General features: G+C 39.1%; 1 protein-coding gene across 2 annotated transcripts in view; it reads right to left on the bottom strand.

The window, feature by feature from the left end:
• Oxnad1 (oxidoreductase NAD binding domain containing 1) overlaps positions 1-16,920 on the bottom strand; it is an 84,788-nt gene that overhangs the window by 23,874 nt on the left and 43,994 nt on the right. The window lies entirely within an intron of this gene.

The raw sequence follows: 16,920 nt of genomic DNA, 5'->3' as shown, positions 1-16,920 counted from the left end.
TTGGAGACGGATACCTTTCCTAAACAAACCAAAAACCCCACTTTAAGTTTATAAGCATGCTCCCAAGCTTTTATTAAAATAAAACTCATCTGTAATGTTTGTAAAGAGAATTAAGAACCTGTGTACAGCTATATCATTTAGTGGTTCCCTCTTGCCAAACCCCCACCCAACCCTCAGAAGGGTTGAAGGCCCAGTTCAAAGACACCTAGTTTTAGACTTTTTTCTTAAAGATACCTAGTTTTAAAAATGACATTTTCCACAATTATACTGTCATTAATATCTATACAGCATTTTGACTTAATACAAATCTTTCTGGGCACAAAGCTTAAAGGATCATTACTTTGAAAAAAAATAAAACTACTATTCCTTTGAAAAAAAAAATTACTATTTCTAAGAGGCTGGATGAAAACCACTCTAGAAACTTTTAGTATACAATCCCAGGCTGGAAGACCTTATCTTATTCAACTTTGGGTACATTTTTCAATTATTAATTGGCATTTACGTTGGCTATATTTGCTGTGGGGGAAAAAAATTAAAGGTGACTGTAACTAATTTGAATTCCTCAGTTTGCCCTACTGTCAGGCTAACAAATAATTCCAGGTGGTCTTGATTTTTTTCCTCTCTTCTACACTCCTGCTGATTCTGGCAAAACATTAGTCTACAGTGGAGATTCTCAAGTTGGTGCCTCCTGAATCACACTGGAGCTTTAAAAAAATACTGATGCCCAGGGCCTACTCCCAGACTGAATGAAAGGTCTGGGCAGTGGCCTGGCCATGGGGATTTTCATAAGCATACTGGGGATTCTAAGGTGTGGCCAAGGTTGAGAACCAACAGCCACAGGATCTCTGAGTGGAATCATAGCTTTTTCCAAATGGTGAACCACCAAGGCCCTAAAAATCAATCCCAATATCCTGCATGTGCATTTCAAGTGGGAGGACTCCTGAAGGAAATCTTATCATCTTGTGACAGGGTGGAAGGCCAGCATTTGTAAGAGCTGCAGACTTGTGGTAGCTTGTGTATGTAGGTCTGTGAGGTTGTGGCTGTTGGAATGGGAGTTTGAGGGTAATCAGGTGACTGAAGTGTGACATTCCTAGGAAGCGAAGAACAAATTCCAATTCTTTCACTAAGAAAGTATTTCCAAGATTCACTTGGGCACCTCTGCAGGGTCAGGAGGAGGAAGGAGATAAATTCTTGCCCCATGTGTTTAAAGAAATGTAGGTATATTGCTCTCAAGTGACAGGGCCACAAAGTTAAAGTACTGATACTTGGAGAGCAGGAGGAAATCTATGTTTATCAAGTGGTGATGCTATTTTATGTAGGGCTCATATGATAGAAAAGCCCCTCCAAGCTTTGGAACTGGACAGAACTGGTTAGGACGCACAATCTATGCATGTAATCTCAGGTTAATTTCTGCGTTCTCAAGTATTAAGATGAGTACCTTTAGCCCCTTTTTATCAGATTTTTGTGAGCATACATATGGTTGTGAAGTACTTAGTCTGGATAGTAGCTGATCACAGTGCTGACAGGAAATACACATGGTAGCCTTGCCCAGGATCCATGGGCTCCTATTCTTGCAGTTTGGGACCATGAAGAGATGGGATATAAGCCACTTAGGAGGCCGATCTTTAAAAACACCTAGAACACTTAGACCTTTATTTTCAGCACCCCTGACATATTTCAAGATGGACCATGACGACTGTTAAATAACCTTTGTTCTAACCCACACCACTGAGATGTTCAGGTTTGTCTGATACTGAAGCATAATATCTCCTACCCTTAATAGAAATGCTATCATAATATTTATAAAGTCCTAACTTATTTGGTAGTGATTATAAGTAACCAAAAAGTTTCAGTTAAATATGAATTTTTCAAATTTTCAAGCTAATCATACTTCACTCAAGTTGATGCTTGAGGAGAGCAGCTTTAAAAAAGCTTCAGCAGGAGGCATACCAATTCCTTTGACTTGGTCCAAGTACTAGATAAAAGAGGCAATCAGGGCCTGGTTTCTATCACCGTTTTGGGGGAACATTTTTTACTAGTGGCAGGCCTTCTTAGGATTATATTGTACCTAAGCTCATCACTCATGCAACATTTTAGTTGAGCTCATCCCCAGTGTGGGGTGAATGCTGCAGGGAACAGTGACCCAGGCACTCTGCTGGGGCTCAGCAGTATAGGATAAAGAGGAAGCTGTGAAAGGGTTGGCAAGAGGTGGAAGTGGGTACGTGGACAGCCAGGAGGTGGGGCACTGACTTCCACTGGCCCTGCCAGACTATAAGCAGTGCAGAGCACTCTGCCCGCTCAATGACCCATCAAAATGACTGATACAGCTTCCCAGGAGAGTCTGTGCTTCCTGTACCTGATCCCCAGAGTTTGGAACAGGGAAGCATGTGGATGTTAGATCTAAGGACAAGACTTTTAAGCCCTTGGCTGTGATTTCCGAGGTGTTTATTGCTAGAGAAGGAAGCAAAGCAATGTTCAGCACAGGTTCCTGTTGATGGTTTTCTTAGTCCTGGCTACAGAAATGACTAACCCCAGTTGTAGAACAGCTGGCTCTGGGAACCCAGTTGGTGCTTGCTTCCCCAGGCCTGCCAAACTGATGGGACACTTCCTCAAGCACAGGCAGCCAGGCAGTTTGGGAGAAGGTTTATTTGGGGAGGGGTGGGTACTGGGGATTTAACTCAGGGGCAATTTACCACTGAGCTGCATCTCCAGCAGCCTCCGTTTTTAAAATTTTGAGATGGTCTCACTAAGTTGCTGAGGCTGGCCTCAAACTTGCTATCTTCCTTTCTCAACGTCCTGAACCACTGGGATTATGCGCATTTACCACTGTGCCTGGTGAGACTGTTTACATGGGAACAGGGGATAAGCTTATTCACTAAACAGTTATTTCTAATTCCTACACACTGTGCTAAGTGGCAAAAGCAACTGGGGGTGGGGTTTCTAGTCAGTTTTAAAATCAGGGAAATGACACTATTTGAGAATGGTGTGCAGAGGCAAGTGAAGAAATCAGTACTTTAATTCAGGTGGGCAGTGTTGGTGGCCTATAGCAGAAAAGGGGGCTGATTTGAGAGGGAGATAGTGAAAGTACCCCCTAGCACCATCCTTATCAAAGGCATTTCCTGGAAGTAACATACATTCTAGTGAGATAGCCATTGCTTGCACAGATATGTTTTCAGCATTAGTCAACAAAGTCACTAGAAAAGTCTTGATGCCTTCTGACAGATAAACTAAGTCTTTAATTTTTGGAAGAGTTGCACAAGAGCAGGGCCCGATTCAACTCTGAATGCCTGAGGTTATACCCTCAGCTAAGCACCTGAGGGAAGCCACCCTGATTGACAATTGCAGAAACTGGATTAGGAACAGCTTAACATGCCCTTTTGACAGGTGAAAGAAGAAAAGTTTGTAACCCTATAACTGATACAGTAAAACACTTCTGTAACTAGTCTTTTTCTGTTGCTCTTAAGGCTTAATAATGGTAAGACATATTTCACTTCTCAGGGGAAGCTGTACAATGGACCTCTCTGTGAATGTTTGGTCCTGGGTACTTCCAACCTTGTTATGAGAACAAAAAATGGTTTTCTATGTGTAGGTGGACACAATACCTTTATGGGGTGAAGATCAAACCCAGTGCCTCATGCATGCTAGGTGAGCCACAACCCCAAGAAAATCGGCCAATTTCTGGATCCAAATGCCTAAGTTAATACCTGTCAAACTATCAATTCATCCTGTCTCAGTTAAGTCCACTTTAAGCCCCAATAGACGAATGCTAATTTTTTCACTGATGGCGATTCTACCCTTTCTCTTGGGCCCTGACTCCAGAATTTATTCAGCAGTATAGAAGTCCTCTACATCAAGCCAAACTTTTCTCTTGCTTTATTCCAAGATCTTTCTGTCAATATTAGAGATACAAACAAGTCATTGCAACAATATTTGAAGCCAGTTAAGACACATCTTAGTCATCTCTCAACAGAAGGTCAACCTCAATTCCCCTTGCTCTCTAAAGCCCATTTTTCCACCATGAAAGTGTGGAGTGGTAAAGATGAAAAGGACTTAAATTGCATAGTCCTACTCGCCTGATAAAGTGCCCAACAAGAGAAAGGTGGACTGAGACGCAAAGCCAGCAAATTGTAGAAAAGAAATGACCGAGGTTTCCAGAAGCTTGGCACCATATTCTTTCCATCAAACCACAAAACCAACCATTCTAATTCATTTTGGGTTTCTTCTCTCTAGGCTCCTTAAGAACAAATAAGCCTGGATACATTAAAACAAAATTTGAAAGCTCTGGAAATGAATGTTTTGGTTGGTTGAGGTTTTTTTTTTTTAAAAGAAGATCCCCCATTTAGTAGTGTAGAGAATTCTGGAAGAAGTCTGGGGCTAAGACAGCAAAGTCCTCTAATGAGAGACGACCAAGTTCTGTAGACTTTGTCACTCTCCCTAGTCATGTTGACCTCAGGCAAGCAGTCCATCCACTTGGTCTCATTACCCTTGTTAGTAAAATGGGAGAACATCATTCACTCTTCCTGACAATTTAGGGGGCAATTTACTGAGATAAAACACTTGGCATTGGAGAGGTTCTGCTGTCATGTTCAATTATTAATAGAGCACCAACCAAAACTGGGTTAACCCCCAGATTTACTATTTCCCAACTCTGTAAAAGTGAAGGTATAATACTAAACATCTAATCTGTTTAAATAACCTGGAAATAAAGTAGTAAAAAATATACAGAATATATTAAACAAAAGTGAGAGGCGACAGCATGATTGTTTGTTAGAGGCACCTAGCACTCATGCTCCTGCACAAAGAAACACCAAAGCAACAGATGTACAGTGGCATATTGAGGTGAGTGATTATGGGAGATCTGAGAGGTGGGACAAAAGCATAAATAGAAACATTATAGAACCTGTGGCCCAACTCTATAGAGGTAAAGCTGGAAGAAAGGATCCCAACAAACTATCAGCACAGGTACTAGAAATCACAGGAAACTCAAAAGTTTCTAACTTAGAGAAGTGTCCTAGCTCTGGAAAAGGAAGTCATATCATTCCCCAAGAGGCTGTGACCAGGCGCCATATTCAGAAAATACCTACTGTCTGAATCTGGACTGCTCTGGGGGTCAGAAACCCCCGAAACTCCAGACATTCCACTGTACTGGCTCAGCAGGTAGGTGCCTCAAGAACCAAACTTGGTTCAATAGAAGGATTCTGATACAAACCCTGAGTGCTGCATTGTAGGGAACAGGTGTTGTAATAGAGGAACAGTACTGCCCTCAAGAAATGGAAGGTTAGGGAGCCTGCCCTGAGTCGTTGCCATTTGTGTGTGGTTTCACACTGGTGCTAGGATATAGACAGTTACCCAATGCCCTCCTGTCCACAGGAATCTGTTGAAGCAGTCTTGAGCAACTTGGGTTATGCACCTCAGGGCTGAGTGATAGCCAAAGGTACAGAGAAACTGTCAGGAGTCAGCTGTATTCCATTCTCCCTTGCTTCTGCAACCACCCCATAGGGACTTTTCCTGGTTGAACCCACTCCTGTTCCATCCCTAGGCAAGGATAGGGGATTCTGAGGTCCTGCTCCTGGGCAGGGACCCTCATAGAAACAGAGGAACACTACAACTGCTGCCACCACCCCTGCACAGGTCCCACCACCAGTCACCTCTGTACTTTGTTTCATATGGCTGAAAAGCCTGGTTATGAGTGTCAAAGAGGGGGAGCTGTGGTTCCTGCCCTAGGATTCCCCATGAAACACCTGGGTCTGCACAACTATCCAGTTAGTGAGTTGGGCATTTCCCTACTACTAGAGCAGCTGGTGCCAGAGACCACCTCAAGTAACAGCCAATACCACAGTGCCTGGGTAAACCCCATCACCAGAGTGAGGCCACCCACTCCCCCACCCTGCTGTCTACACTACATCTCCCCGAACTGTTGGTGTGACCCACAGAGATGGTGATCTGGCTCTGATAAACAAGATGTCCGAACTTACTGCCAAACAAGCTACAGCCAGACTACACTGAGGCACCCAGCTGGAAATAACCTTAGCATCGCATAACCAATCAATACCAAGACATTTAGAAGAAAGCTGTTTGCTAAGAGGGCCATCCCTCAGAAGTGATAGAAATAAGAAAACTCTTGTAACTGATCACAAAGATACTGAAATGAATGAAATGCCTGAGGAAAATAAGTGAAAACAAGATAATTCAGGATGTGAATGAGAAGTTCAGTTAACGAATCTTGGAAATGGAGAACTGAATAAGTCGAACAAAGTCAGTTGAAAGCCTTAATAGAAAACTAGATTGAGTGGAAATAAGACTCAGCTTGGAGACAAGTCCTTGAAATTCATATTCAGAAAAGAAACAAAACCATCTTTGGGACTCCATTAAATGAATATAGCACTGGCATATTAGAAGAGGAAGAAATAAAGGTTAGGGCTATGGAAAAAATTTCCTAATCTTGGGAAACACATAGATACCCATATGCAGGACACTTACAGAACCCCAATAGACATCATAGAAAATCTTTTCTGGTCATATGTCATGGTGGCAAACTGTCAAAAGTATAAGAAAGTAATTTTAAAATCTCCAAGAAAAAAAGCTCTAAACCACACAGAAAGGCAACCTCATTAGGCTAACAGATTTCTTAGCAAAAAGCCTATATACCATGAGGGCATGAAATAATGTATTTATTTGATATCCTGAAATAACTGCCAACCGAGATTCTCCTCTTCTGAAGGATAGACTTGCTGGGTGAAGACCTTCCAAGATAAGTAAAACCAGAGGAATTTATGACCAGCCTTATAAAAGGTGCTTATGAGTGTCTTATTACTGAAAGATAACTATGCTCACAATGGCAAGTATAAATATTATAATACACAAAAGAATCATTTTCAATAAACCAAAGATGAGTAAGAGGAACAGAATAAAAAATGACAGGCATATAAGTCCAGTGCTTTCAGTAATAACTCTTTCAGTAATAACTCTCAATGTAAATGGACCTTAAAAGATACAGACTGGCTGAGTAGATTATAACAAGGACTGAGAAAAGGGGGCTGGGGTGTGGCTTGGTGGTAGCATGCTTGCAGCACTGGGTTTGATTCTCAACACCACATACAAATAAAAAGTCCAACAACTAAAAAAAAATGTAAAAAAGACTGAGAAGATAGAAAATGATAGTCTGTCACATATAAAATATAGTTAGTGCTGCTTGGTCTAACAATTCATCAAGATAGGTATTTATAAATTTATACTAGTTCTAATAGCAGAGCACCTAATTTTATAAAACACACTTAGACCTTAAGTGATGGAGATAGTCCAATATAATAATAATCAGGGAGTTTTCATACCTTACTCACTAATGGATACAACCTCCAGACAAAAAATTAGAGATAAATTATACTGTGGATTAAATGGGCTTAACAGATTTACAAAACATTCCTGTAAATATCTAAATACAACCCCCCACACAACAGCACATAGAACATTCTCTAGAATGTACCATGTATTAAGCCACAAAAGAAAACTCCCAAATCCTGATATCATTCTGTTTCATTTTTTATCACAATGGAATACAAAAAGAAATGAATAATGAGAAACTTTAGAAATTATACAGACTGAACAACACACTTTTGAATCAACAATGTGTCACTGAGGAAGTCAAAAGGGAAATTTCAGAATTCCTTGAAGAAAATGAAAACAAACAGAACCTAAGGGATACAGCAAAAGCAGCGTTAAGAGGCTTGTTTGAGTACCTCCATCAAAGACAGGCCCTGAAACTACCTCACGATGCATCTCAAGGACTAAGAACCACCTAACCCACAATTAATAGAAGAAATAATAAAGATCAGAGCAGAAAGTCTAAAATATAAAGAGTTGGTTCTTTGAAAGGGAACAAAACTGTAGACTAGGATAAAGAACTTAAAAAGGAACCAATGACAATTGATATCACAGAAATACAAAGGATTATAATAAGTCAAAAAACCTATAATGGCCATTCTAAACATATGACCTATCAAAAATGAACCACAAGGACCTAAGAAACCTAAATCGGCCAATGACAATGAGACTGAATCAAAATTCTCCCAATCAAGGCCAGGGTTGAAGATGGGGTTCACTGCTGAATCTTAACAACTTTTTTAAAGAAGAACTAATATCAATGATTATCACAGAATTGATAGGGAATCCCTCCAAACTCATTCCAAGGCCAATATTATCCTATGATCAAAACCTGGCAAGGGTACAACATAAAAAAAAAAAAAAAGATGCAACAATCCTCATCAGATTCAATTTGCTCATATTTTGTTAAGATATCAAAGGATCATATACACCATGATCAAGTTTGTTTCATTCCAGGAATACAAAAATCAATAATCACATATGCCAAAAGGAAAAAAATCAGTTCAGAAAAAGCACTGGATAAAATTCAACATCCCTTCATGATAAAAAGCCCTGATAAAATTAAATATAGAAGGATCAGACCTCAATATAGTAAGACTACATTTGACAAACCCACAACCAACATTAATATAGAATGGGGAAAAAACTTAAAACATTTCCTCTAAGATCAGGGACAAGGGTAACCACTTTGACCACTCTTATTCAATGCAGTACTGTGTTCGTTAGGACTTACTTTTTCTATTATATTTTAGCCAGAGCAAGTTGGCAAGAGAAATAAAAGGCATACAAATAGGAAAGGAAGTCAAACTACTCCTGTTTATAGGTGATATAATTATATCTTTACATTAAAAAACCTAAAGATGCTACTCAAAAACCTATTAGAACTTAAAGTAGCAGGATACAAAAGTCAGTAGCTTTTCTGTACACCAATAATGTGTTTGCTGAGAAAACCTAAAAGCAATCCCATTCACAGAAGAACCCCCCCTCCAGAAACCATGGGAATAAAAAGTAACATTTATAATTTAAAAAATTGATGAAAGGAATCGAATGACACTAAAAGAGATGGAAAGATCATCCATGTTCATAGATTGGAAGAATATTGTTAAAATATCCATACTACCTAAAGTGATCTACAGGTTCAATACAATCCCCATCAAAATGCCAATGACATTCTTTACAGAACTAGCAAAAAACAATCCTAAAATTTATATGGAAGCAGGAAAGACAAATAGCCAAAGAAATCTTGATTAAAAAGAACAAAGCTGGAGTCATCACAATAACAACTGATTTAAAGATAATCCACAGAACCATAGTAACAAAACGGCATGGTACTGGCATAAAAAGAGACAAACAGACCAGTGAAAAAGAGAACCCAGAAATAAACCCATACATCTTCAGCCAATGATTCTTGACAAAGATACCCAAAACATACACTGGAGAAAAGACAACAAATGATGCTGGGAAAGCTGAATATTCACATGCAGATTAAGACTTGATACCCATCTCTTACCTGGTACAAAAATCAAAGATGTTGGTGTGAGACCTAAACTACTAACAGCACTTTAAGATGTTGATACAGGTGGTTTTCTAGAAAGGACTCCAAAAGCACAAAAAATAAGCAAAGGAAACAACAGTGAGGAGAAAACCTTTGTCAGCCATTCATCAGAGGGTTTACACCCAGAATACCTAAAGAACTCAACAAACTAAAAATCCCTAAATAACTCAAATTAAAAAGTGCAAATGATCTAAACATTTCAAAAGAAATCCAGTAAACATATGCAGAATGTTCAATACTATTAAACAAAAGGAAAATGCAAATCAAAACTATAATGGAATACCACAATCACTTTAGTAAGAATGGCTATTTAAAAAAAAAAAATTGCTGGCAAGAATGTGGAGAAAAAGGAACTCTTATTCACTAGAGGTGGAAATATAAATTAGCACAGTCACTATGAAAACCAGTATGGAGGTTCCTCAAAAAACAAAATTACAGTAGCTATACCACTCCTGGGTATATATCCAAAGGAAATAAAATCAGCACACACAAGAGATACCTACATGTCCATGCTTATTGCACCAGTATGGTTACAATAACTGAGATACAGAATCAGCTTAGGTGTCTGTCAACAGAGTAATGCATAAAGAAAACATGGGATATATATGCAATGGAGAATTATTTAGCCGGAAAGAATGAAACCTTGTCATTTGCCAAAAAAGAAAAAAAAAAAAAAAGATGGAAGTGGAGGATATCTGGCAGCCATGCTGCCAGACATGAAAGACAAATATATTTTCGTACATGAAACTAAAAAACCCCAACCTGTAAGTAACCTACTTATTATTAGGAACTGGGAAAGGTGCCAAGGGGTGGGGAGGGAGGGAAAATGGTGGAATTCAGGGTGGAAGGGTATGTGACCAGTGCATGCTGTATGCATGTATGGAAATATCAAAGAGAATCCCATTAAAATGTATATGTATTAATAAAAGTAGATATTAAGAAACTAAAAGAATATAATAGAAAAAGTAAGTCCTAACGAACACAGTGGAAAAGTTTAGAGGGGAAAATCTATTGGTGGGAATTTAGTATGTGATAAAGGAAACATTTGAAATCACTGGGGAAAGTATAGAATATTTGGTAAATGGTGCTGGGAAATTGGAAAGTCATATGGAAAAAAGTCAGACCCCTATCCCTTTTCATGCACAAAAATTAATCCCCAATGGATTAAAGATCTATAAATTATCTAAAGAAAATATCAAAAAAAGCAGGGCAAAGACTCAATTTAAATTTTTGGTATTATAACAAAATCCAAGGACTAGTAATTGTTTTATATATATTAGATATTTTTGTCTGAACTAAGAATTAGGACTTAACTGATTTGAATCTCCTTATAAAAACAGTAAGATTAAAATGGACATATAAGAACATACCATTCTCAAAAAAAAAAAAGAAAAAGAAATGGCCAAAAAGAAAATGTTAGGTAAAAAATGCAATGGAAAAAATCCAAAAATCCAATTTAAAAAGTTCTAAAAAGCACAGCTTTCATTTAACAAGTTAGAAAAAAAATATCTGAAGACTGAAATATCTATTTCATATCCATTGGGTATCTACTGTTGGCTAGAAATGGACATTTTCATAACTTATTAGAATATATATTAAGCTATTGGGGGGCGGGTACTGGGGATTGAACTTGGGGTCACTCGATCACTGAGCCACTTTCCCAGTCCTATTTTGTATTTTATTTAGAGACAGGGTCTCACTGAGTTGCTTAGCACCTTGCCATTGCTGAGGCTGCCTTTGAACTTGCGATCTTCCTGCCTCTCAGCCTCTGGAGCCTCTCGTATTACAGGCATGTGTATTTTATAGGGTAATTTGGCAGTGAGCATTAGTCATTACCAGCAATGACACTTTGGTAATTTTTATAGGAGTACATGTAGAAAATTTATATGAACAAATTCGTTTGCTGCAATATGGTTTGTAAAGTCCCAAACTGCAAACCATCTGAATGTCCACTACAGAGGTATGCTTAAGTACATTATGGTACATACTCATAATGTAGGATGTGTTAAAAAAGTGATACACAGAAGCATGTATAGCTAATTCACTGGAAAATGTCTAAATGGACATTTAGCTCTATATAAAGGTTTCTTCCAGGAAGGAATGAGATGGAAATGAATGCAGGAGAAGGAAGTTTCATCGTTTTAGTGTACCTACTTTCATATTATTTAATTTATGGTCATATTTATCAGGTAATTTAAAAAGAAAAAACAAGGAGTAAACAAAAATCTTATGCTCAAGCACACCAAATGGAACAGACATGAGAGAAGGGACTATGTCAGGCCAAGAGGCTCCTGCAAGGTTTTAAGAAATCTGAACAGACTCGATCAAGATGGCTGATCAGCAAGTGGGAAAGTCTGAATTCCTAGGCACAAAACATTTTAAAATGCATGCCTTGGTTTGATGATGGGTTAGTAGATATCTTTATATGTCATCATCACACTGACAGATTATGTACATATTAGGGAAGAGTAATATTAAAGACACCTATTTTCAGAGATGAGAAAAATATACTTCAGTTTGATATAAAATAAAAATGCAATAACAGCTCTCAGGTTAAATTATCAGCATATGATCATCTGCAATGCCAGAAATGAAGGAAATTGCTATTTTCCATTAAGAAAAAAATTCTCAGTAAGAGACTTGGGTCATTTGGCAGTCACTGTGTACAGGCAAGTATTTGTACTTGCAAGCACACATGCATACCTAGTCCTAACCTTAGCATCTAATACTAACCACCCTCCTAAGCACTGTCTGCAAAGCTTGGGTGCAGCCTTTCCCATGCCCCCTCCTACCCTCTACCCCTAGGACACCATCACTCCAACTATTCACTCAATCATCTAAAGTCCATGGCTTCTTTCCAACCATTGATAGTTTAAAAAAAAAAAATTTCCCCAAATCATCGTCTTTTTTTGGGTGGGGGTGGGGTGGGGTGGTGCTGCTAGGGATTAAGCCCTTGGCCTTGTGCATGCGAGGCAGGCACTCTACCAACTGAGCTAAATCCCCAGCCTCCAGCTTTGTTTTTAATCGTTTGGAAGTGTTTTCAGTAATATACTTCTTCATAGAAGATACTTCGCATCATTCTTTAGCCTCATTGAAAAGTATAATTTCTCAAGGTATTTAACTTTCTCAAGGTAATTTTTGTCTTATACTTCCCTCCATGCCAGCACATAGATGTTCAATAAATGACAGTTAATCAATTTATCATTTTCTAGAAAAACTGTTACCTCCCAAATTGGAGTCCCACTGAATGACTCTTTGATAGTTTTCATACAATTGGGCTATTTCTCTTAAATTTGTGGCTAAGTTAATACTGTACCAATTTAATTACACTGTTAATTTCTTTGTTTTGCTATATATACCATGATTATGTTAACATTTGGGTATGTGAATTTTGAAAATTTGCTTTACATATAACATTACTTAAAAATAAAAAGTTTAAAATGAATAGGGGTTTGGCAAGATGGCAGAGTACAACTAGGCAGCAAATCTCAACTCTTCCACAGCTTGAAATATAAGCAGTGAGAACACTGATCAGAGAGTTGGGTAATAGAGGGAATGTGCTAAGTAAGACATAATGTTGGACCATCACTTGGACTCAAATTCTGATTACAACAACAAAACAGAAAAGAATTCATTAACCCTGAACCCTCCCCCAGGGTGGGTTGTGGGGTTGGGGTAACAAAGGGAGAAAAGGGAAAGGCAAAGCTGACAAGTGGTATCGTCCACAAACACTGTGTGTGGGGGTGGGGGGATGGGGGTGGAGATGACATGGGACAGCATGTCCCTGAGTGCTAGATTTCTCTTCCTCAAAACCTATTCAATTTGATGGAACAAGGAGAGCCAGGCTGGGCCAGAAAGTTCAAAAACACATTATGAGGGCCATAAGCTTTCTCAGGCACACTGGAAACTAAGGCAAGTTAGTATTATCTGTAGAAAGCTACTTTTCTACTTTTTCCTGCATGTATGTCAGGATAGTTGCTCCTTGGAATAATAGTCATATAAGCAAGCTACTGCTGGTGATGTCGCTTTTTCTGCAGCCTAACATTAAAAACCCCCAAGAGAGGACAGGCATGAAACTGAGGGCACTGTGGAGGTTACGTGTTATTCATCTAGCCAGCCACCACTGGACAAAACACCTCGGGCTAAAGAACAGCTTAATGAAGCACCTGGAGGGATGGAGGTGCTATCTGTTTGGCCTGTTGTCACTGAACTCTACTTGGGATCTTCTTGAGGCAGTCACTGATCTCCTATAAGCTTTCCCCAGTAAATCATGTCTCTCACACTGTCTCTGGGGACTTTCTTTGGCCCTTCTGCAACCTACCCCATTGTCCTGGCACAAGTAGGCTGTGGATAAAACAAGCATATTTCAGAAACAATAACCATAGAAAAGAAAGACTATTAAGCAGAGATAGGAGCTGCAAAGCCACTTGGTGAGTGAGAAGTGAACAGCTTATTTCCTATTGCTCATGGAAATCTGTGTCAGGCGGCCATTTTGTAGAGACCATGGGTAAGCCTGCCATGCTAGAAGGAATTAAATCTATGTGGCTTTATCACCTAGAGCAAATACTGTCATACGGAAGGCCTTTGAAACAAACTGAGTAACCTCGGGAGCAGGACCTCTGCTAAATGCAGGTTGTCAAATCTCCCTCCCTGCAATGCTACTAAGGGGAATGGGGTGCAGAACAGAAAGCAGGTCACTTTCAGAGTGTGTGGCATCTGGGAAGTGGCAAGTGCCCTAGCTACTAGCCTCAGCTACACAAGTTCCTGTTGTTGGCTTCAGCAGTGAGCACTCCTGCAGTCGGCAGAAGCCATTTGCAGACATTCATGCCCAGATACCAGCCACCACCAACTGCACCACAGCACCAGCCTGCTGACGCTGCATGTACTCCAGTTGCTGGCTGCAACCATATGTACCTCAACAGCAGGCAGAATCTGCCCACAGCCCAGTAGTGCCACACATACCCCCAAAACAGCCCACAGATGTGTGTGCCCCAGATGCTGGCTACTACTGGGTGAGTCCCAGCAGTGGCCCACCAAAACTACAAGCAGTCCAGCAGCAATACATGTGCCTCAGAAGCCAGCAACCACTAAACATGCCCCAGCAGTGGCCCACCAACCTATGTGCCAAGGGCCACTGCCCCCATGCCTCTGCTATGGGCTGCCACAATCCACCCCCCCCCCCCCCCAAAAAAAACTATACAGGTGAACTCGCACCTGTTTTTGACAATATTGGGTGCACAAAGCATTTATACAGCAGGTACACAAGACAGCAGTCCCAGTGAGGGAGAGAATTGGCTGCTAGGCCACAGGCAATTAGGGGATGTTTTCTCTGACCCTTCCAAGAACTAATCTTATCTCCAGACATACCAAAAAATGGAGGGAGACTCCAGATTCATGTCAGAGGTAGGTAGAACAAGATCTGTAGGGAGAGAATGGATGACAAAGTTCTGTACTTTGAAGCAAAAAGCTGAACTATACAGGGAAAAACTGAATATTAACCTGCCCGCTGCCACCAAAAAAAAACCTGATGAGATCCAAGTCTGAATGGTCCAATAATAAATCTCTGCATCTACTCAAATAGCCCACTATTTAAGGAATAATTTGAAGTCTGTCAGGTTTTTTTTTAATTTCACTGATATTATCTTCTGTGTTGATGTGACAGGTTACCTCCATCATTTGATACTTCATTCCTTGATCCAACTTTATTTTTTAATGTTTTAAATGTCAATTGGATTTAGTCTATCATTTTTCTTCTTGCTCATTTTTTTATTCTCTCCTGTTTCTTCTTCTATTTCTGCCCCCTTCATTTTTTTCTCCCCACCCCTCTTCATGTCCTAGAGAGTTTAATAGTAACTTTAATACCTAGTTTCTCAGTCTATTCTAAAGCATTATTCCCCTTTTCCATTTTTAGATTAATGGAGTTGTGAAAACATTTTCAATATGTTTAAGATTTACTGGTATATAGCTTTGCCCTCGGTGGTCACAATTAATAGTGATCATCTCTTAAAGAGTAGTTTTGGGGACTGAACACTATACCATGACCACACCGAGTTTTGACACTTAGATATATCTCCAGGCTGAGGCACATGATAAGGAGAAAGCTATTACAGTGGAATACACATCCATTCAAAGAGGTATACATGTCAACACAGAAACATAGGAAACATGAGAAAAAAGATGTCCCGAAGAGTTCATAATACTTGTAACTGATCTCACAAAGTGGAAATAATGCCCCCCAAATAATTCAAAATTGCCAAGTGTGGTGGCTCACACCTATAATCCCAATGGCTTGGGAGGCTAAGGCAATAAGATCACAAGTTCAAAACTAGCCTCAGCAAACAGTGGGGCACTAAGCAACTCAGTGAGATCCTGTCTCTAAATAAAATACAAAAATAGGGCTGGAGGCTCAGTGGTCAAGTGCCCCTGAGTTCAATCCCCAGTAATACCCCCTCCCCACCAAAAAAAAAAAAAAAAAAGGAATGAAAACATTAAAGGTTAAAATGATCATGATCAATGAACTAAAAGGTGACCCAAGAAATAAACTAAGGGAGAAAATGCAGTTTATAAAAGAGTATCACAATTGAGTAAGAACCAAAGTCTGTAAATAAGCTCAATTAAATAAAATAGCTGAAAGTCTGACAGACAACATTAATTCAGAGAATATTAGGCCTTGAAGACAAGGTATCTGAACACTAAACAATAAAAACAAAACAAAAAACCCTATAATCAGCATACTCAAGAACTCTGAAACAACATCAAGAAATCTAACTTAAGGATCATTGGTATTGAAGGAAAGATACAGGTTAATGACACTGAAAACCTATTCAGTGAAATAACAGAAGAAAATTTCTCTAACCTTGGGACTGAGTTGGACATTCAGATATAGGAGCCATATAGAACCCCAAATAGACAAAAGCAGAAAAGAACCTCCCCATGTCACATTATAGTTAAAATGACTAAATACACAAAGAATTTTAAAAGCTGTGAAAGAAATGACAGGTCACTTACAAAGGTAAACCAATAAGACCACCACCAGTTTTCTTAATAGAAACCCTAAAGGCCAGGAGGGCTTGATGGGATGTATTTTGAGCCTTGCAGGAAAATATTTACCAACCTAGTTTGATATATCCAGAAAATCTTACATAATTAAAGAATAAAAACTTTTCAAGATATACATAAATTAAAGGAATTCATGACCACTAAACTAGCACTGAAAAAGATATTTAAAGGAATTTTACACAGAGAAGATAAAAAACAATGAGAGCTAATACAAATGCATCTCATTAGAAGAAGTGATAAGCAAATGAGAATTAGGATCAAATCAAACACTAGAAATAAAATGTCAAAAAGTAATACATTTCTCTATAATAATGCTGATGATACATCGTCTTAATTCTCCAATTAAAAAAGACAGACTGGCAGAATAAGATCCAACTATTGCCTGAGGGAAACATACCTCACTGGCAAAGACATTCACAGATGGA

Source organism: Marmota flaviventris, chromosome 1 (genome assembly GCF_047511675.1).
Source record: "Marmota flaviventris isolate mMarFla1 chromosome 1, mMarFla1.hap1, whole genome shotgun sequence".
Classification (NCBI taxonomy): domain Eukaryota; kingdom Metazoa; phylum Chordata; class Mammalia; order Rodentia; family Sciuridae; genus Marmota; species Marmota flaviventris.
Note: the sequence above shows the minus strand (reverse complement) of the source record. Positions and strands in the feature narration are given on the sequence as shown.